This window comes from Lepidochelys olivacea (genome assembly GCF_965140295.1).
Source record: "Lepidochelys olivacea isolate rLepOli2 genome assembly, chromosome: 1".
NCBI classification, from domain to species: domain Eukaryota; kingdom Metazoa; phylum Chordata; order Testudines; family Cheloniidae; genus Lepidochelys; species Lepidochelys olivacea.
The window spans coordinates 6,422,533-6,445,156 of record NC_140411.1 but is presented as its reverse complement, the minus strand read 5'-3'; positions in this window follow the sequence as shown (position 1 = coordinate 6,445,156).

Here is a 22,624-nt window from a genome sequence, read left to right as displayed (position 1 = left end):
GCCATCGCTCTGCGGGGCTAGCCCTCTCCCCGCCCCCGGCAGCCATCGCTCTGTGGGGATTGGCCTCTCCCCGCCCCCGGCAGCCATCGCTCTGCGGGGCTAGCCCTCTCCCCGCCCCCGGCAGCCATCGCTCTGCGGGGCTAGCCCTCTCCCCGCCCCCGGCAGCCATCGCTCTGCGGGGCTAGCCCTCTCCCCGCCCCCGACAGCCATCGCTCTGCGGGGCTAGCCCTCTCCCCGCCCCCGACAGCCATCGCTCTGCGGGGCTAGCCCTCTCCCCGCCCCCGACAGCCATCGCTCTGTGGGGCTAGCCCTCTCCCCGCCCCCGGCAGCCATCGCTCTGCGGGGATTGGCCTCTCCGCACCCTTCAGCCGCCATTTCTTTGTGGGGCTAGCCCTCTCCCCACCCTCCAAGCAGCCATCGCTCTGCGGGGCTAGCCCTCTCCCCGCCCCCGACAGCCATCGTTCTGCGGTGCTAGCCCTCTCCCCGCCCCCGGCAGCCATCGCTCTGTGGGGCTAGCCCTCTCCCCACCCTCCAAGCAGCCATCGCTCTGCGGGGCTAGCCCTCTCCCCGCCCCCGGCAGCCATCGCTCTGCGGGGCTAGCCCTCTCCCCGCCCCCGGCAGCCATCGCTCTGTGGGGCTAGCCCTCTCCCCGCCCCCGACAGCCATCGCTCTGCGGTGCTAGCCCTCTCCCCGCCCCCGACAGCCATCGCTCTGCGGTGCTAGCCCTCTCCCCGCCCCCGGCAGCCATCGCTCTGTGGGGCTAGCCCTCTCCCCACCCTCCAAGCAGCCATCGCTCTGCGGGGCTAGCCCTCTCCCCGCCCCCGGCAGCCATCGCTCTGCGGGGCTAGCCCACTCCCCGCCCCCGGCAGCCATCGCTCTGCGGGGCTAGCCCACTCCCCGCCCCCGGCAGCCATCGCTCTGCAGTTGGGTTCCTTGTTTCACAGGCGCTGCAGGCTGCCAGTAGCTTCTTGCCCTGAAGCCAGGGCTGGTGCAAGAGAAAATCGAGCAATGCGTGGGCGAGATGGTGGGCGTGAAGGGGCAGGGTTGCATTGACGGTTGTAGCTTCAAAGCCAGCCCACGGGATCCCAAATCGCTGCTGGCAATAGACAGGGACTGAGCTGAGGAGAGCAGAGGGAGCTGGGCGGTTTCCAAGTGTGTTATTTTAAGAGAGACAGTTCCGGAGGTGGGAAGGTCCGGAGAGGGAAGATGGCTGCAGCTCATCTGGAACAGACCTGTCTGGGCCCCAGCAGCCTCCTCCCCAGCACCAGAGAGACCCAAGCAAAGTTCGTGGCTCAGGTTCATAGAATCTCAGGGCTGGAAGGGACGTCAGGAGGTCATCTCGTCCAACCCCCCGCTCAAAGCAGGACCAATTTTTGCCCCAGATCCCTAAATGGCCCCCTCAAGGATTGAACTCACAACCCTGGGTTTAGCAGGCCAGTGCTCAAACCACTGCGCGATCCCTCCCCCCTCCTGCTGCTGCGGCTGCGGGTTGGGCTGCTGAGATGAGGGGAGAGGCATAGCCGCTGACTTCTACTCGCACCGATGGGTGCTCGACCCCCACCCCGCCCCCCCACATTCAAAGGTCCCCGCTCCAACTCCGTCCACTCCCTGCCCCTATTCCAACTCCTTCCCCAAATCCCCACCCAGGCCCCACCTCCTCCCCTGAGTGCGCCACGTGCCTGCTCCTCCCGCCTGCCTCCCAGAGCATGCTACGTCACCAAAGAGCTGTTTGGCGGTGGCAAGAGCTGGGAGGTAGGCGGAGGAGTGGGGATGTTGCCGAGTGCCGAGAGGCTGAACAACAGCTTGAGTTGGTTCGTTACCCCGTGTGCTGCACCCAATAATCACAACGGGGTGGAGAAACAGAAAAGTTTATTTGCAGCTGCAAAAAGGTACAGGGAGAATAAAATCTCAAATCCTGCACACAGAGCAGGAAGTTACACAGGCTTTTATACATCCTTTTTCCCAGCATACTTATCCAATAGCAAGCTGCCCCAAGTATTCATATAGCCAGCCAATCCAGTTCCCAGCTAGTTCCCTGATTCTCTGTATCATTTGTTAAACTATACATAAAGCTGCTTTATTCAGCATTGTTCTTCCATATCTCCCCTGTTTGGCCTTGCTTAGTTTCAGGCAGTCTGACTCTGCAACATATTGTTGCAGATTCTCAGCATAACTGCTGTGTGTGCCTCCAGGCGGGGGGGCCAAGGACACTTGGGCCTAGTAGGCAGAGCTGCTGCGAGTGCCTCCAGGCAGGAGGGGGGGCCAAGGATACCTGGGCCTAGTGCGAGGGGCTTCATCGACACTCGTGGTCTCCCATCCCCTCGAGTTACCTAGTGGCCATGCCCCAGTGTCCCCAACAGGGACACGGCGCGCTCAGGGGAGGAGGAGGAGGTGAGGTCATAGGGGTGGGGGCTTGGCTGCCGGTGGGTGCAGAGCACCCACTAATTTTTCTGCGTGAGTGCTCCAGGAAGTTGGGGCTGCAGAGAAGCCATCCCCTCCCCACAAGTTCTGCCCTCTCAGGAGTCTGTTTCCAGGCATGACCAGGGAAAACGTTGCCCTCACCCCCAATGCACGTGATTATTTAAGGTTTTAGATTCAATCATATACAAAAATATGGGTCTGCTGGCTAGCTGCTCAGAGTGGGGGGTGTTAGAGGGCTTATTCCTTCACCCACTTACTTCCCTGGTCCTTCTCGCATGAACAGAGAGCAACAATACCCAAAGTCCAAAGGTGCAAACAATTCAATGTTTATTGGGGTGAACTTCCAGCAAGCATGATTCCAGTTTCCTTCCTTAGTATCCTCCTTCCCAGCTCTGACACCACAAAGCCTTACACCTGTGTCCCTGTTCCCATTCCTGCCCTTAGCCAAACATGATTCCAACTTCCTTACTCCCATTCCCTGTTCCCATTTCCCCCTTTAGCAAAACATGATTCCAATTTTCTTACCCCCATTCCTTGTTCCCATCTCACACACCCACATGCCCACCCACACCCCGTCACTTCCTCATTGACTACAGATTATATAGTAAAACTTGAGTTCTGCTTAGCTATACCTTAACCAATCATTTTCCTGAAATTTAACTAACCAATCCTAACATATTGTAACATGATTATGTAACCAATTATATACCACCACCTCAATTAGTTTACACCCAGCAAAATTAATTATACAGCAGACAGGAACAATCACAGAACCAGACAGAGATTATACAGACAAACAACAGCAAAGTGGGAACTATAATGACAAAACAATACAGAAGTGAGGATTTCACATCCCAGCTATGGATAAGTGAGTTCTTGCCAGACAGGATGCTATCAAACTAAGTTTCCTTTTACATTTTCTAGGCACTTCCCTTTCTCTGGAGGTGATAGGAATACAATCCTGTCCTGATAGTGCCTAACAGCCCAATAGCACCTTATTTCAATGTGACTAGTTTGGAAAGTGAGGATGTGACCGGTCGCTTCCCAGCTTATGGCTGCCTCTGCTGCTTAGCCAAAGGCCTGAGCCTAAGAACAGAGCCTCAGACTGTCACAGTAAGAGAAGGCCCTTACACTGGCAGACAGTGATTTTGATTCTTTCTTTTATACCTCTGGAACTAGCCAAGTGATAAGAATACACCTAAATTCTTAGAGTACAGGCCTTTGCAGACAGGCCTGAATATCTATATCCTAACAGGGGGCTGTCTTACCCTCTCCTAACCTCTGAGGTTGGGGAACAGCCATTTTATCCCTATTCATCCTCCCACCCACTCTCCTCCCCTCCCCCCGCGATCCCCAAAATTGGGTGATTCCAGCTGCCAAAAATCATGAGATGATGAGTAGCTTTAAAAATACCCAGCCCATTCACCAGCCTCACAGTGAACATCAGCAGCTTGGAACACACAGGAGCTGGGTAAATTCAAGGTCTCTGCAGCGGTCTTCATTCCCCAGCAATAGTTCTTGTCACCCCTCAGTGAGGGGGGGTAAATACTCCCCTCCCCACGATGCGAGAGGCTCAGAAAGTGACTGGTTTCTCTGTTGTGCTCAAGATTGACTAAAACTTTCACTCCTGCCCACTGTGCATAGGGCCCTGTTGTGAGATGTTCTCTTCAGGACTCTCGTCCACTGGTCTGTATGGAGCTGGTCATGGCTGGAAACAGACTCCTGAGAGGGCAGAACTTGGGGGGAGGGGATGGCTTCTCTGCAGCTCCAACCTCCTGCTGTTTGAGCCCCCCACAGCAGAGTCAATGCAATGTTTTCTAAAGCGCACAGAGACCCAAGACACTCTGTTCCTTCCCCCCCACACCTTCTTCTTCTGCAGGTGGGGAAGGGATGGCTGGAGGGGACACTGCTCCAGTGGGGCATTTTCAGGAAGATGCTGATGGGTGTGTCCAGTGACGAGAGGAGTCGGGTATGAAAACCTGCTGAAGCCTGTTTGAAATGGAGTCTAATGTTCGGTACAAGCTCATTGTGGGTTGGGAGGCGGAATTCCCTGCACTTTGGAAGAGGAAACCTCTCCTCTGGAGTAGAAAGAGAGAGCCTGAGACATGAGGCCTGGTATAAGAGGCCCAGTATGAGGCCTGAACTAAAGTCGTGGTCAAGGCTGGCTAATATAAAGCAAAGTTAGCTTTCTTTTGACATCCTTTCTCCCTGGCAGGTGAGCAACTGGCTACTGTGAGCCTGCTGTTAATTATTCAATATCATTCCAGATGCTGGATAATTATCTGGGATGTTCTCTACCTGTTGCGTATGTCTGTGTGTGCTTAAATCTAATAATCTGCAGCGTTAGACAATAGCATGCTTACTTCACCCTGGAGTCAAATAACTTACTGCTGTGTGCAGTCAATTTTGGAGTCGCTTTCAGCTGGAACTTTCAAAATACACACTAACCATTCCTGTTGCCCAAGACGTCAGAAGTGGGTGTCGAGATTTCATGTTGGAGTTTGTGAAACATATGAAACAGAGACTGCCATCAAATGTCCAGGTGATCGAATCACTTGCAGTACTAAGTCCTTCATGACCTAGATTAATTCACTGGCCCTGTACTCAGAACAACCAAGTAGAGCAGTTTTGGGTTGAAGGTCTTGAACATGGATGCCACTGAGGATGAAGATTTTAGTGAACTTGGCTTGTTTGCTCTTTCATTGCTGTTGCTGCCTTTTAGCAACTCTGCAGTTGACAGATTTTTCTCAGGTGAACTTTATAATTACAAAACTGTGCAACAAAATGCAAGAAGAACTTTTAGAAAACGTTCTTCATGTTAGGGGTTACATGCAACAACGCAAAATCTCTTGTGAAGAGTTTGCACCAATGAAAGAAATGATTGCACTAGTCACTGCTGATATGTATGAAGATCAGCAGAAGCATTCTACTTCCAAAGAAGACAGCAAGGATGAAATGTTGCCTTTTAGAGTCTAATAGTAACAAACCAATTCAATTCTCAGTGTGGACATTGACTACCATAATTGAATGCAATTAGAAATAAATAATATAATAATCTTATTGTTCTTTTCAGATTACATTGGTTTTGGGCTCCTTTTGAGCTATTTTTAACACGGTCATTTGCCGTTTTTTGTTTGAAACACCTGCTAATTCTCAATCAGAATACAAATGCCTGTATTGGGGGGTTGATTTTGAATATCTTTTTTCATCTCAAAGCTTTGTTGCTAATGTGGACAAACTTAGAATCATAGAATCATAGAATATCAGGGTTGGAAGGGACCCCAGAAGGTCATCTAGTCCAACCCCCTGCTCAAAGCAGGACCAATTCCCAGTTAAATCATCCCAGCCAGGGCTTTGTCAAGCCTGACCTTAAAAACCTCTAAGGAAGGAGATTCTACCACCTCCCTAGGTAACGCATTCCAGTGTTTCACCACCCTCTTAGTGAAAAAGTTTTTCCTAATATCCAATCTAAACCTCCCCCACTCCAACTTGTCCTAGGGCTTATAGCTTTCTTTTTTTTTTTTTTTTTCCCAATCAAATCTCTACCAGGTATCTAACAAAAGCTTTCAAGAAATAGATTAGGCTACTTTTGGGTTAGTTTTCAAGTGATTTTGGGTTATTAATTCAGTAGAAATGTGGCAATCTTTTGAGCTGAGCTGCTGGCAGAGCAGCAGCAGCTAGAAACACAAGGGCTAGAGAAGCAGCCCAGAAGGCCGAGCTGGGCTGGAGCCAGAGAAGCAGCCCTCAGCCAGAAGGTTGGCCTGAAGAGCTGGGGAGCTGCAGCTGGAGCAGACCAGAGCAGGGAGCTGGGTTGGCACCGACCAGCTCCACCAACAGGGAGCCTGGGCTGAGCTACAGGGAGAGCTGCGGGGCCAGAGCCAGGTTAGTGGATGCCGGCCGTGCCACAAGTAAGATGGCAGCCGAGTACAAAGAGCAAGGTGGGACCCTGGGCAGAGGGCCCAACGCAGGGAGAAGTCACCAAACAAGAGGGCCTTGAAGGCTGGACTCAGAAGGGGGTACATGAATCTGATGGGAGGGAGAAGAGTCCTGCAACCTAGAGCCTGAGGGCATGTGGCCACTGCCAGAGCAAGTGTCTGACCCACAATATCACAGCAGCAAAGCCAGGGTCTGGGTAGAAATCATAGAATCATAGAATATCAGGGTTGGAAGGGACCCCAGAAGGTCATCTAGTCCAACCCCCTGCTCAAAGCAGGACCAATTCCCAGTTAAATCATCCCAGCCAGGGCTTTGTCAAGCCTGACCTTAAAAACCTCTAAGGAAGGAGATTCTACCACCTCCCTAGGTAACGCATTCCAGTGTTTCACCACCCTCTTAGTGAAAAAGTTTTTCCTAATATCCAATCTAAACCTCCCCCACTGCAACTTGAGCCCATTACTCCTCATTCTGTCATCTGCTACCATTGAGAACAGTCTAGAGCCATCCTCTTTGGAACCCCCTTTCAGGTAGTTGAAAGCAGCTATCAAATCCCCCCTCATTCTTCTCTTCTGCAGGCTAAACAATCCCAGCTCCCTCAGCCTCTCCTCATAACTCATGTGTTCCAGACCCCTAATCATTTTTGTTGCCCTTCGCTGGACTCTCTCCAATTTATCCACATCCTTCTTGAAGTGTGGGGCCCAAAACTGGACACAGTACTCCAGATGAGGCCTCACCAATGTCAAATAGAGGGGAACGATCACGTCCCTCGATCTGCTCGCTATGCCCCTACTTATCCATCCCAAAATGCCATTGGCCTTCTTGGCAACAAGGGCACACTGCTGACTCATATCCAGCTTCTCGTCCACTGTCACCCCTAGGTCCTTTTCCACAGAACTGCTGCCTAGCCATTCGGTCCCTAGTCTGTAGCTGTGCATTGGGTTCTTCCGTCCTAAGTGCAGGACCCTGCACTTATCCTTATTGAACCTCATCAGATTTCTTTTGGCCCAATCCTCCAATTTGTCTAGGTCCTTCTGTATCCTATCCCTCCCCTCCAGCGTATCTACCACTCCTCCCAGTTTAGTATCATCCGCAAATTTGCTGAGAGTGCAATCCACACCATCCTCCAGATCATTTATGAAGATATTGAACAAAACCGGCCCCAGGACCGACCCTTGGGGCCCTCCACTTGATACGGGCTGCCAACTAGACATGGAGCCATTGATCACTACCCGTTGAGCCCGACAATCTAGCCAGCTTTCTACCCATCTTATAGTGCATTCATCCAGCCCATACTTCCTTAACTTGCTGACAAGAATACTGTGGGAGACCGTGTCAAAAGCTTTGCTAAAGTCAAGAAACAATACATCCACTGCTTTCCCTTCATCCACAGAACCAGTAATCTCATCATAAAAGGCGATTAGATTAGTCAGGCATGACCTTCCCTTGGTGAATCCATGCTGGCTGTTCCTGATCACTTTCCTCTCATGCAAGTACTTCAGGATTGATTCTTTGAGGACCTGCTCCATGATTTTTCCAGGGACTGAGGTGAGGCTGACTGGCCTGTAGTTCCCAGGATCCTCCTTCTTCCCTTTTTTAAAGATTGGCACTACATTAGCCTTTTTCCAGTCATCCGGGACTTCCCCCGTTCGCCACGAGTTTTCAAAGATAATGGCCAATGGCTCTGCAATCACAGCCGCCAATTCCTTCAGCACTCTCAGATGCAACTCGTCCGGCCCCATGGACTTGTGCACGTCCAGCTTTTCTAAATAGTCCCTAAACACCTCTATCTCCACAGAGGGCTGGCCATCTCTTCCCCATTTTGTGATGCCCAGCGCAGCAGTCTGGGAGCTGACCTTGTTAGTGAAAACAGAGGCAAAAAAAGCATTGAGTACATTAGCTTTTTCCACATCCTCTGTCACTAGGTTGCCTCCCTCATTCAGTAGTCCTAGGATGTGCCCAGCCACGTCACCATTATGAGGATTCTGCCACACAGGAGACTGGAAGGGGAAACTCAGGCAGGCCTCTGGGAAAAAGGAGTGGGAGTGGCGACTCAGACACTTTCCCTAGCCAATTCCCCTGGGGTAATGCAGAAGCCAGGAAACTTCCCCACAATAGTTTCCACTTTCACTGGGGAATGCAACTGACTACACAATTGATCAACAATCAGTATGAATCACTCCTTCTCTCAGATTCGGTATTTAGACACAATGAAGGCGCCCACATAAATAATTCTCCTAGAGCAAAAATGCCATTGTCGTTTGCCAGCCTTCAGCATTAAAGAAATTAATGGAAAAATTTAGTTTTGTTTTTCTCATTATGCATCAAAGAAAGATTCTGGAAGTGGTAAATGCTATTTTAAAACTGCTACAATCCAAAGACACAGAGCTATACAAAGAAGCAATAGTACTTCCGAAAGCCACTGATCTTGTAGCTTCATTTCAAAATGAGTTCAAAGAAGCTCAATGTTCAGCAAGTAAATTATCAGAAAAATGGGGCAGACAAATCAAGTCTGAGGAAAAGTGTTTGAGGAAGGCAAAAAAGCAGGGGAGCAGCTCATTTGTGGCAGACCAGGGAGGAGAGCAGACCTATTACCGGCCGCTCCAGGGGAGATGAACTGAGGGAAGGCAGAATCTCCCTGTGAACAACTGCCCAAAGGTCCCTCCCTGAGGGAAGTGAGCTCCTGCTGCAGGGACATTCTGAGAGGGAAGCACTCATGTCTCATATGAATGCTGGGTTGTTTGCTGTTTGGACTATCTCAGCAGGGGAAAATCCTTGGACTGAGCTGGCTCTCAGAGCTTGGTCCATACAGCTAGTAGAGGCAGTTACTGCCCGAGAGCAAAGGAGAATGACCTCCCTACATGCAGCCACCAGAAGGTGCTTTCGGGCGAGGAGACACCCTTCATGCTGCACTACCGCAGATGGAGACCTTGAGACTTTCACAGGGAGGTGGTAGGAAGTGGCCCAGGGAGGGCTGCCTTACATAGGTGGCATGTATAGTAGGCCAGGGGAGGCTAAACTTCCCCTGTGGTACAGCCGCTGACCTGCTGCCTTTGAGAGCATGGACGCCTGGGCTGTGGTGGCCCCACCTGTACTCTGTCCCAAGGCTTACTCCTGCTTTTCCCCCATGGCCCTGTTCATGCTCCCTCTCTTCCTGTCCCTGATCCACCCTTCATCAAGACCCCTATCACTTCTTGCTGTGTCCCTCCTCTTCTCCCCCAGGAGGACCCCTGTTCACTGAATTTCTCCCCTCCTCCACTCCCTGCATCCTCCTGCTCGAGTCCCCACTCGCTCTTCTCTTCCACGCTCCCTCCCCGGTGCCCTCCTGCCCACCGCTCGCTCAGTTCCTCCTCTTCTCAACCCCTGGCCCCGAGGCCCCCACTGCCTGCTGCCCGCCAGTGGAAAAGAGAACCACATTTAAAAGTGGGCCCTAACTGCTGATCCCCTGTGTTTCAGTGCCCTTAGCTGAGTGGCTCTACCAGGAGCAGGCAAGGCAGCAGGAGGAGGATACCCCCCAAAGCTGAGCCAGCCAGTGAAAAACAGAACCACATTTAAAAATGGGCCCTGACCCCCCATGTTCCAGTGCCCTCAGCTGAGTTGCTCCAGCATCAGAAGGCAGAACAGCAGGAGGAGTCCCACAGCTGGGCCAGGTATAGGAGCCAGAGATCAACCAAAAGAGCAGAGGCATGCAAATCATAGAATCATAGAATCATAGAATATCAGGGTTGGAAGGGACCCCAGAAGGTCATCTAGTCCAACCCCCTGCTCGAAGCAGGACCAATTCCCAGTTAAATCATCCCAGCCAGGGCTTTGTCAAGCCTGACCTTAAAAACCTCTAAGGAAGGAGATTCTACCACCTCCCTAGGTAACGCATTCCAGTGTTTCACCACCCTCTTAGTGAAAAAGTTTTTCCTAATATCCAATCTAAACCTTCCCCACTGCAACTTGAGACCATTACTCCTCGTTCTGTCATCTGCTACCATTGAGAACAGTCTAGAGCCAATGGTCTCAGACAGGTGACTAAATGCCACAGGTGACTAAATGGCACAAAGTCCAAAGAATAAAAGTGAACTAGGCCACTAGAATAAGCCAAGTTGTATCGCAGTCTTTCTCATTTACATCAGAATGTTAGAAGATAGTTTCATTTCTAGAGTATAGCAAGCAGGCAGATGCAGTTTTATGCTTTCCTTGCGGACAGTTTCCCATTGGAGACCCTGTATTCACCGAAAACGGAGTAAGGAATTGGAAAAATGTAGGAAAAAAGCTTCAGAAACATATGACCTCCAATACACAAGCAGTGTCCTGAAAGGTGGCATTTTTTCAAACCATCAAAAGAAGGGCTCTGTAGTGGCATAGTTGTCACATTCTCACAAGATGGCGTTACTGTGATAACTGCTGATATTGTGAAAAGCACAACCATTCGGAAAGTCCAGGAGAACGGTTTTTGTATTTTTCTTGTTGACCAAGCACAGTTTTAAACAAGAAGAAATGACAGTCTGTGTGAGAGACAATTTCTAGGATTCATTGATTGCTCTGAGCGAGGGGATGCTGGCACCATCTATCACCACATTAAGCATTTCTCACAAACGTCGGGGATTGCAAACTTGCCGGTCGTAGCATAATGTTATGATGCGGCCACTGTCATGGCGGGCCAATCATTCCAATCAGACATTTGTCATTCTTTTCCTGAACCATTGCTTTCAGTCAGATCTGTTTAGGGCTCCAGTTCTCAAACTATGGGAGGCACGGGAATGTGTAAAGGGAGGTGCAAGCTATGTGGTTCTTTTTGTAAGAGCTCCGGCTCTCAGCCTTGGGCAGCTGGGGCTTGTGCAGAAAGGCCGTGCACACCCAGGGGATGGGATAAATGGGATGGCGGGAGCCCTAGCCACCACTGAGCTCTACACTATTCCCACACAGGGCTCTCTTAGCAACTGTGACACATCGGATGTCCACTGTGTGGTTCCCCCAAGTACTTTAAAACAATCTTAAAACCATTAGCAGCTGATGCTTACCTGAGAAATGGATCATTTTGTGACAAAGAGAGAAAAGCGTACAAGACAAACTGAAGTAAGGGTAGCAGTGGAAGTTCCAGCAAAATGCAGAAGCCTAAAAGATGACAATGTTTATTTTAAACTGGGCTATACATGGAGTGGGTCCCGCAATGCACTGGGGCCTCAATGTGTTGTATGCAGTGAAGTACTGGCAAATGACAGTATGGGGAACTGCAAGCTACACCAGCGTCTCGAAACAAAACACACGACCTTAGTATGTAATCCTGTCGAGTTTTTTCAGAGGAAGCTCATAAGTTGACATGACAAAAAAAGTTGTTCAAGTGCACAGCACTGTTAAAATGAAGGCTACCAAACTTCTTACTGTGTGGTTTTGCACATTGCCAAAGCTGGTAAGTCACAAAGCATAGATCATTAACTACTACTTCCAGCTGTAAAGGATACGTGCGTGGTGATGATAGGAGAGAAAGTAGCATCACAGCAAGACTTGATGCCACTTTCTAATGACACAGTTTCACGCTGTATTGTGGAGAAGGCCACTGATGTAAAAGAGCAGCTCCTAAAAGTTTTTGACAGAGTCTATATTATTCAATTCAGATAGATGAGTTGACCGAAACAGTACAACCTCAGAGTTACGAACACCAGAGTTGCAAACTGACCAGTCAACAACACACCTCATTTGGAACCAGAAGTACTCTATCAGGCAGCAGCAGAGATTAAAAAAAAAAAAACCAAAAAACAGTACAGTCATGTGTTAAATGTAAACTATTAAAAAATAAAGGAAAAGCAGCATTTTTTTCCTGCATGGTAAAGTTTCAAAGCTGTATTAAGTCAATGTTCAGTTGTAACCTTTGGAAAGAACAACCATAAAGTTTGGTTCAGAGTTATGAAAATTTCAGAGTTACGAACAACCTTCATTCCCAACGTGTACATAACTCTGAGGTTCTGCTGTATAGCAAATGCTGCACAGCTGCTGGTGTACATTCACTTTCCTACAGCAATAGAATTAAAAGAGAAATTTCTGTTTTGCTGCCCATTTCCAACACGAGCAACTGGTGAAGAGCTTTCTAAACAATTAAATAGTTTTATCCAAGACACAGGCCTTGACTGGGGACATTGTTTTGGAATTTGCAGCAATGGAGCACAGTCTATGATAGGATGACATCACAGGCCTGTGAGAAGGGAAAAAGAAGTGGCTCCCTCAGTAACCTGGAATCATTGTATGATCCAAAGACAGGCATTCATAGAATATAAGGGTTGGAAGGGACCTCAGGAGGTCATCTAGTCCAACCCCCAGCTCTAAGCAGGACCAATCCCCAACTAAATCATCCCAGCCAGGGATTTTTCAAGCCTGACCTTAAAAACTTCTAAGGAAGGAGATTCCACCACCTCCCAAGGTAACGCATTTCAGTGTTTCACCACCCTCCTAGTGAAAAAAGTTTTTCCTAATATCCAACCTAAACCTCCCCCACTACAACTTGAGACCATTACTCCTTGTTCTGTCATCTGCTACCACTGAGAACAGTCTAGATCCCTCCTCTTTGGAACCCCCTTTCAGGTAGTTGAAAGCAGCTATCAAATCCCCCCTCATTCTTTTTTTCCGTAGACTAAACATCCCCAGTTCCCTCAGCCTCTCCTCATAAGTCATGTGTTCCAGTCCCCTAATCATTTTTGACAGGTTTCAGAGTAGCAGCCGTGTTAGTTAGTATCTAAGGTGCCACAAGTACTCCTTTTCTTTTTCCTAATAATTTTTGTTGCCCTCTGCTGGACTCTTTCCAATTTTTCCACATCCTTCTTGTAGTGTGGGGCCCAAAACTGGACACAGTACTCCACATGAGGCCTCACCAAAGTCGAATAGAGGGGAATGATAACGTCTCTCTATCTGCTGGCAATGCCCCTACTTATACATCCCAAAATGCCATTGGCCTTCTTGGCAACAAGGGCACACTGTTGACTCATATCCAGCTTCTCGCCCACTGTAACCCCTAGGTCCTTTTCTGCAGAACTGCTGCCGAGCCATTCGGTCCCTAGTTTGTAGCGGTGAATTGGATTCTTCCGTCCTAAGTGCAGGACTCTGCACTTGTCCTTGTTGAACCTGATCAGATTTCTTTTGGCCCAATCCTCCAATTCGTCTAGGTCCCTCTGTATTCTATCTCTACCCTCCAGTATATCTACCTCTCCTCCCAGTTTAGTGTCATCTGCAAACTTGCTGAGGGTGCAATCCACACCATCCTCCAGATCATTTATGAAGATATTGAACAAAACCGACCCCAGGACCGACCCTTGGGGCACTCCACTTGATACCGGTTGCCATCTAGACATGGAGCCATTGATCACTACCCGTTGAGCCCGACAATCTAGCCAGCTTTCTGTCCACCTTATAGTCATTCATCCAGCCCATACTTCTTTAAATTGCTGGCAAGAACACTGTGGGAGACAGTGTCAAAAGCTTTGCTAAAGTCAAGGAACAACGCGTCCACTGCTTTCCCTTCATCCACAGAACCAGTTATCTTGTCATAGAAGGCAATTAGATTAGTCAGGCATGACTTGCCCTTGGTGAATCCATACTGACCGTTCCTGATCACTTTCCTCTCCTCTAAGTGCTTCAGAATTGATTCTTTGAGGACCTGCTGCATGATTTTTCCAGGGACTGAGGTGAGGCTGATTGGCCTGTAGTTCCCTAGATCCTCCTTCTTCCTTTTTTTAAAGATGGGCACTACATTAGCCTTTTTCCAGTCATCTGGGACCTCCCCTGATCCCCATGAGTTTTCAAAGATAATGGCCAATGGCTCTGCAATCACATCCGCCAACTCCTTTAGCACTCTCGGATGCAGCGCATCCGGCCCCATGGACTTGTGCTCGTCCACCTTTTCTAAATAGTCCCGAACCACTTCTTTCTCCACAGAGGGCTGGTCATCTCCTCCCCATGCTGTGCTGCCCAGTGCAGCAGTCTGGGAGCTAACCTTCTTCGTGAAGACAGAGGCAAAAAAAGCACTGAGTACATTAGCTTTTTCCATATCCTCTGTCACTAGGTTGCCTCCCTCATTTAGTAAGGGTCCCACACTTTCCTTGACTTTCTTCTTGTTGCTAACATACCTGAAGGAACCCTTCTTGTTACTCTTAACATCTCTGGCTAGCTGCAACTCCAGCTGTGATTTGGCCTTCCTGATTTCACTCCTGCATGCCAGAGCAATATTTTTATACTCTTCCCTGGTCATTTTTCCAATCTTCCACTTCTTGTAAGCTTCTTTTTGTGTTTAAGATCAGCAAGGATTTCACTGTTAAGCCAAGCTGGTCGCCTGCCATATTTACTATTCTTTCTACACATTGGGATGGTTTGTCCCTGTAACCTCAACAAGTATTCTTTAAAATACAGCCAGGTCTCCTGGACTCCTTTCCCCCTCATGTTATTCTCCCAGGGGATCCTGCCCATCAGTTCCCTGAGGTTGCCAAAGTCTACTTTTCTGAAGTCCAGGGTCTGTATTCTGCTGCTCTCCTTTCTTCCCTGTGTCAGGATCCTGAACTCGAACATCCCATGGTCATTGCCTCCCAGGTTCCCATCCACTTTTGCTTCCCCTACTAATTCTTCCCAGTTTGTGAGCAGAAGGTCAAGAAGAGCACTGCCCCTAGTTGGTTTCTCCAGCACTTGCACCAGGAAATTGTCCTCTGCCCTTTCCAAAATCTTCCTGGATTGTCTGTGCACCGCTGTATTGCTCTCCCAGCAGATATCAGGGTGATTGAAGTCTCCCATAAGAACCAGGCCTGCGATCTAGTAACTTCCGTGAGTTGCTGGAGAAAGCCTCATCCACCTCATCCCCCTGGTCCAGTGGTCTATAGCAGACTCCCACCACGACATCACCTTTGTTACTCATGCTTCCAAACTTAATCCAGAGACACTCAGGATTTTCTGCAGTTCATACCGGAGCTCTGAGCAGTCATACTGCTCTCTTACATACAATGCAACTCCCCCACCTTTTCTGCCCTGTATTGGCTGCTAAGAAGATGGCAGAGGAGCTCAGCAATGTTCATTCAGGTGCAGTAAATATTATAAACTGTATAATGTTGTGCCCGATTAATTCAAGGGTTTTTGCCCTTTTATGCAAAAAGATGGGGGCAAACTTCATACAGTGGTTGTTACGTGCAGAAATTTGTTGGCTGTCCAGGGGCAACATGCTTACAAGACCATGTGAACTGCATAGAATCATAGAATCATAGAATATCAGGGTTGGAAGGGACCTCAGGAGGTCACCTAGTCCAACCCCCTGCTCTAAGCAGGACCAATCCCCAACTAAATCATCCCAGCCAGGGCTTTGTCAAGCCTGACCTTAAAAATATCTAAGGAAGGAGATTCCACCACCTCCCTAGGTAATACATTCCAGTGTTTCACTACCCTCCTAGTGAAAAAGTTTTTCCTAATATCCAATCTAAACCTCCCCCACTGCAACTTGAGACCATTACTCCTTGTTCTGTCATCTGCTACCATTGAGAACAGTCTAGATCCCTCCTCTTTGGAACCCCCTTTCAGGTAGTTGAAAGCAGCTATCAAATCCCCCCTCATTCTTCTCTTCTGCAGGCTAAACAATCCCAGCTCCCTCAGCCTCTCCTCATAAGTCATGTGTTCCAGTCCCCTAATCATTTTTGTTGCCCTCCGCTGGACTCTTTCCATTTTTTCCACATCCTTCTTGTAGTGTGGGGCTCAAAACAGGACACAGTACTCCAGATGAGGCCTCACCAATGTCGAATAGAGGGGAATGATCACGTCCGTCGATCTGCTGGCAATGCCCCTTCATATACATCCCAAAATGCCATTGGCCTTCTTGGCAACAAGGGCACACTGTTGACTCATATCCAGCTTCTCGTCCACTGTAACCCCTAGGTCCTTTTCTGCAGAACTGCTGCCGAGCCATTCGGTCCCTAGTCTGTAGCGATGCATTGGATTCTTCCATCCTAAGTGCAGGACTCTGCACTTCTCCTTGTTGAAACTCATCAGATTTCTTTTGGCCCAATCCTCTAATTTGTCTTGGGCCCTCTGTATCCTGTCCCTACCCTACAGCGTATCTACCTCTCCTCCCAGTTTAGTGTCATCTGCAAACTTGCTGAGGGTGCAATCCACACCATCCTCCAGATCATTAATGAATTTATTGAACAAAACCGGCCCGAGGACCGACCCTTGGGGCACTCCACTTGATACCGGCTGCCAACTAGACATGGAGCCATTGATCACTACCCGTTGTGTCCGACAATCTAGCCAATTTTCTATCCACCTTATAGTCCATTTATCCAGCCCATACTTCTTTAAGTTGCTGGCAAGAATACTGTGGGAGACTGTGTCAAAAGCTTTGCTAAAGTCAAGGAACAACACGTCCACCGCTTTCCCCTCATCCACAGAGCAAGTTATCTCATCATAGAAGGCAATTAGATTAGTCAGGCATGACTTGTGCTTGGTGAATCCATGCTGACTATTCCTGATCAAGGAAGGAACATGAGGAAGTCGAACATTATTGCCGATACTATGAATATGGCAGCCAGATATGACAACAAGGATATCCAACAAGTGTCACAGAAATGCTATACAAGTGGAGAGCGACAGAATTCTCTGAATCTGTCTGTCATAGAAAGCAGGGGCGTGGTGCAAGACCTGAGGCCTGAACAAAAGTCAGCAAAGTTTTGCTATGAGCAACACCCAGGGCCTGTGAAAAGCAGATGCTTCCCTGAAAGTCAGTGTCCAGTGCATGAACTCGGCACCGGCATCGCTAGCATTGCGAGAACACACTGAACATGTAAACACATTCCAGCAGGCCAGCACAAGAGCACCCCAACCTAGCATCGCCCTTCACTGCAGAGGATGTGAGGGAGATTCCCAAACCTGAGCCATTCTTTTTAGGTGACAAATCTGAGGAACTGTCCCAGAATGAGGTGTCGTTAGAAGAGGTTTTGGAACAAATGGATAAATTAAACAGTAATAAGTCACCAGGACCAGATGGTATACTGGGACTACTACTATTCAACATATTCATTAATGATCTGGGAAAAGGGGTAAACAATGAGTTAGCAATGTTTGCAGCTGATATAACACTACGCAAGATAGTGAAGTCCAAAGCAGACTGCAAAGAGTTACAAAGGGATCTAAAAAAACTGAGTGACTGGGCAATAAAATGGCAGAGGAAATTCAATGTTGAGAAATGCAAAGTAATGCACATTGGAAAACATAATCCGAACTATACCTAAAAAATGATGGGGTCTAAATGAGCTGTTACCACTCAAGAAAGAGATCTCAGAGTCACTGTGGATAATTCTCTGAAAACATCCACTCACTGTACAGCAGAAGTCAAAAAACCAAACAGAATGTTGGGAATGATTAGGAAAGGGACAGATAATAAGACAGAAAATATCATGTTGACTCTTATATAAACCCATGGTACGCTGACATCATGAATACTGCGTGCAGATCTGATCAGCCCATCTCAAAAAGGATGTGTTGGAATTGGGAAAGGTAAGGAGTTCCACAGTTTCTGTGTTCTGTGTAGTACTTCCTTTTCTTTGTTTTAAACCTGCTGCCTATTAATTTCCTTGGCTGACCCCTGGTTCTTGTGTTATGTGAAGGAGTATACAAGACTTCCATGTTCACTTTCTCCACACCATTCATGATTTTATAAACCTCTGTCATATCTCATCTCAGTTGAAAAGCCCCAGTCTGTTTAATCTCTCCTCAGATGGAACTGTTCCATGCCTCTGATCAGTTTCGTTGCCCTTCTTTGTACCTTTTCCATTGCTAAGATATCTATTTTGAGATGAGGTGACCAGAACTCCACGCAGTATTCATGTTGTGGTATTTATATAGTGGTATCATCATATTTTCTGTCTTCTTATCTATTCCTTTCCTAATGATTTCTAACACTGTTAGTTTTTTGATGGCTGCTGCACACTGAGCAGATGTTTTCAGAAAACTATCTACAATGACCCCTAGATCTCTTTCTTGAGTGGTAACAGCTAATTTAGACCCTATTGTTTGGTATGTATAGTTGGGATTATATTTGCCAATGTGCTTTACTGCTATGATTTGTTTCAGAGTAGCAGCTGTGTTAGTATTTACCAGCACTCCCAGCTACCTTCGAGACACCACTGACTTCCTGAGGAAACTACAATCCATTGGTGATCTTCCTGAAAACACCATCCTGGCCACTATGGATGTAGCAGCCCTCTACACCAACATTCCACACAAAGATGGACTGCAAGCCATTGGGAACGGTATCCCTGATAATGTCACGGCAAATCTGGTGGCTGAACTTTGTGACTTTGTCCTCACCCATACCTATTTCACATTTGGGGACAATGTATACCTTCAAATCAGCGGCACTGCTATGGGTACCCGCATGGCCCCACAGCATGCCAACATTTTTATGGCTGACTTAGAGCAAAGCTTCCTCAGCTCTCGTCCCCTAATGCCCCTACTCTACTTGCGCTACGTTAATGACATCTTCATCATCTGGACCCATGGAAAAGAAGTCCTTGAGGAATTCCACCATGATTTCAACAATTTCCATCCCACCATCAACCTCAGCCTGGACCAGTCCACACAAGAGATCCACTTCCTGGACACTACGGTGCTAATAAGCGATGGTCACATAAACACCATCCTATACCGGAAACCTACTGACCGCTATACCTACCTACATGCCTCTAGCTTTCACCCAGACCACACCACACGATCCATCGTCCACAGCCAAGCTCTATGATACAACTGCATTTGCTGCAACCCCTCAGACAGAGACAAACACCTACAAGATCTCTATCAAGCATTCTTGCAACTACAGTACCCACCTGCTGGAGTGAAGAAACAAATTGACAAAGCCAGAAGGATACCCAGAAGTCACCTACTACAGGACTGGCCCAACAAAGATAATAACAGAACGCCACTAGCCATCACCTTCAGCCCCCAACTAAAACCTCTTTAACGCATCATCAAGGATCTACAACCTATCCTGAAGGACGACCCATTACTCTCACAAATCTTGGGAGACAAGCCAGTCCTTGCCTACAGACAGCCCCCCAACCAGAAGCAAATACTCACCAGCAACCATACACCACATAACAGAACCACTAACCCAGGAACCTATCCTTGCAACAAAGCCTGTTGACAACTGTGTCCACATATCTATTCAGGGGACACCATCATGGGGCCTAATCACATCAGCCACACTATCAGAGGCTCATTCACCCGCACATCTACCAATGTGATCTATGCCATCATATGCCAGCAATGCCCCTCTGCCATGTACATTGGTCAAACTGGACAGTCCCTACGTAAAAGAATAAATGGACACAAATCAGATGTCAAGAATTATAACATTCATAAACCAGTCGGAGAACACTTCAATCTCTCTGGTCACACGATTTAAGACCTAAAGGTCGCAATATTACAACAAAAAGACTTCAGAAACAGACTCCAACGAGAGACTGCTGAATTGGAATTAATTTGCAAACTGGTTACAATTAACTTAGGCTTGAATAGAGACTGGGAGTGGATATATCATTACACAAAGTAAAACTATTTCCCCATGTTTATTCCCCCCCTCCCCCAACTGCTCCTCAGACTTTCCTGTTAACTGCTGGAAAGGGCCCACCTTGATTATCACTACAAAAGGTTTTCTTCCTCCCCCTGCCCCCCCACTGCTCTCCTGCTGGTAATAGCTCATCTTAAGTGATCACTCTCCTTACAGTGTGTATGATAACACCCATTTTTTCATGTTTTCTATGTATATAAATCTCCTCACTGTATTTTTCACTGAATGCATCCGATGAAGTGCGCTGTAGCTCACGAAAGCTTATGCTCAAATAAATTGGTTAGTCTCTAAGGTGCCACTAGTACTCCTTTTCTTTTTGCTATGATTTGTATCTTTTAAAAGTCTAGGAGAGACTCCTCCTCATAACCTCATTGTGACAGTGTGCCTCATATTCTTCATAGGTGTTTGATTATGATATAATTGTGACAATATTATGATACATTTTGTACAATATATGTCTTGTCAGGTGTCATTGGAAAGGTTATGATTTGCTGAAAAGGATTATCCTATTTGTGTGCATGTATCATTTTTGTATGTGAAGTTATGAATATTGACTATGTATCTGTATTTCAAATGGAACTACATCTGGGTGACACCCAAGCGTCAAAATGCTTCCAGGCTAGACAGCAGGTTGTGAAGGGCATATTCAGGGTAATGGGCCATTAGGGGAAACAATAGGCTTTAGGAGAAGCTTATACCCCACCTGGTGAGCCTTCCTGAGAATTCTCCAGGCAACCTATGGATAATGGGTGCTATGACTCAGCAGGGCATGCAAGGGTATGTGACCAGACCACATGACACTGAACTCTTTTGGGTATCTGTATTTTTCCATAAACTGGATGGGGAAGTGTTTTTGGAACACAGGATTCCTGCCAAATGTTAAAGCTATATACGGTGGGGGTGTGACAGCATCTAGTGGCCTTCCGTCTCACATAAGAGAATCCCTGGAAACACCTGAGGAGCAAAGACTAAACTGGGAGAAGTTCTTGTCCCAGGCTAAAAGCATTTCTAGTCTATGTATGGAAACCTGGTTGACTCCTTGTATCACCAGCCAGAGTGAGAAATTGCTAATTCATATCCAGTCTATCTAGTATTTTCGGCTTAAATGTGGATTTCTTTATTTGCTAGGTACTCTGCTTTGATCTTTTTGCTATCACTTAAAATCACTTAAAATCCATCTTTTTGTAGTTAAATTTTTTTCCCCTTTATCTAAACCAGTGATCTTTTGAGTGAAGTGTCTGGGGAAAATCTCAGTTTGGTTAACACAGGCTTGTGGCATATCCTTCCCACACGGAGGGGAGGGCAAACTCAATCAATGAGCTTATATTATACAGATCCCTGGGCAGTGTAAGACAGTATAATTTGGGGTTTATACTCCAGTGGGGGGCATGAGACTGTAGATCTGAGAAATTCGCTGGTGTTTCCTGTTTGTACTTGGGTGGGTTCGGTAGTTCAGTTGGGTAAGTAGTGCCATCCGCTGTCGTGCTGGGTGATAACAGGGCCTGGAGAGGCTGAATCACCAGCAAAGCAGTGTGAAAAAGGGCCAGCCCAGCAGTTCCAGGGCCAGGTTCCAGGGCCATCCCAGCAGAGGGTTGCAGCAGTTCCCACGCTCCCAGACTGCAGTCCGGGGGTGATAGCCCATCACATTCATACTATGCAGAGCCCAAACTAGGGCCGCAGGCACCTGTGACACAAGCATGAGGGAGGGACAGTAGCCCAAACAAATGATCCAGATGTAGCAGTTATTTGATTCCTTTACCATCGTGTTCATACTCTAGCAGGGCACACCTACCTAAGATACCACCACACTGAAATGTCCCCAGGGCAACAGATCAGGGAAACTCTGTGGCTGTTCCCTTGTAAAATGTGGGATACCTTGTGAGATGAATTGCAGGTAATTTTGGACCTGGGAGTGATGAAGGAATCACATAGTGAGTGAAGAAGTCCCGTGGTACTAGCTCTGATGCAGGAGAGCACAACCCATTTCTCCTTCCATTTCTGAGAGACCAAAACAGTATTGAAATTTGATGCTTAAACAATACAAAGAGTAGATGAACTACGAGAACAGCTGAGAGTTGCCAGATTTATATGCACTTTAGACCTCACAAGGGATACTGGCAAATAGTATTGATGCCAGAATCCTGGGAGAAAAAAGCCTTTTCCACGCCCTTTGGCCTGTATTAACTTAGGGTCACATCATTTGGCCTCCACAGGGGTGGCAGTGACTTCTCAGAGGCCAAGGCTGGCTCTACGATTTTTGCCACCCCAAGCAAATTTTGGCCACACCTCCACCCTTTTTTTTTGGGGGGGGGGGGGGCTTTTACATATGTTTGCACTTTGCACTTTTTTTTGTTTTGTTTTGTTTTTGACTGTTTAAATTAAAGAAAAAAAATGAAAACAGAGAATTTATAGTTAGTGAAATAAAACAATTTCCTACTAGTGTACTCATTTAATTTTAACAAAATCACAATTACAAACAATGTGGGTTCAACTGGACACTGTAATGAAAAATGTCAGTGTCTTCCGGTGCAATCAGTTTCTCATAAATTAAAAGAATTTATATGAACTGAATTTTTCTGGTTTTTATACTTGTGTCGTCTTTTAATAATTCAGTGAAATCTAAATTTTTTGCAATAGTACTTTCCCAATGGGCACATCCATCTGTCCAGTGCCACCAGGGGACCGCCGGACCGAGGC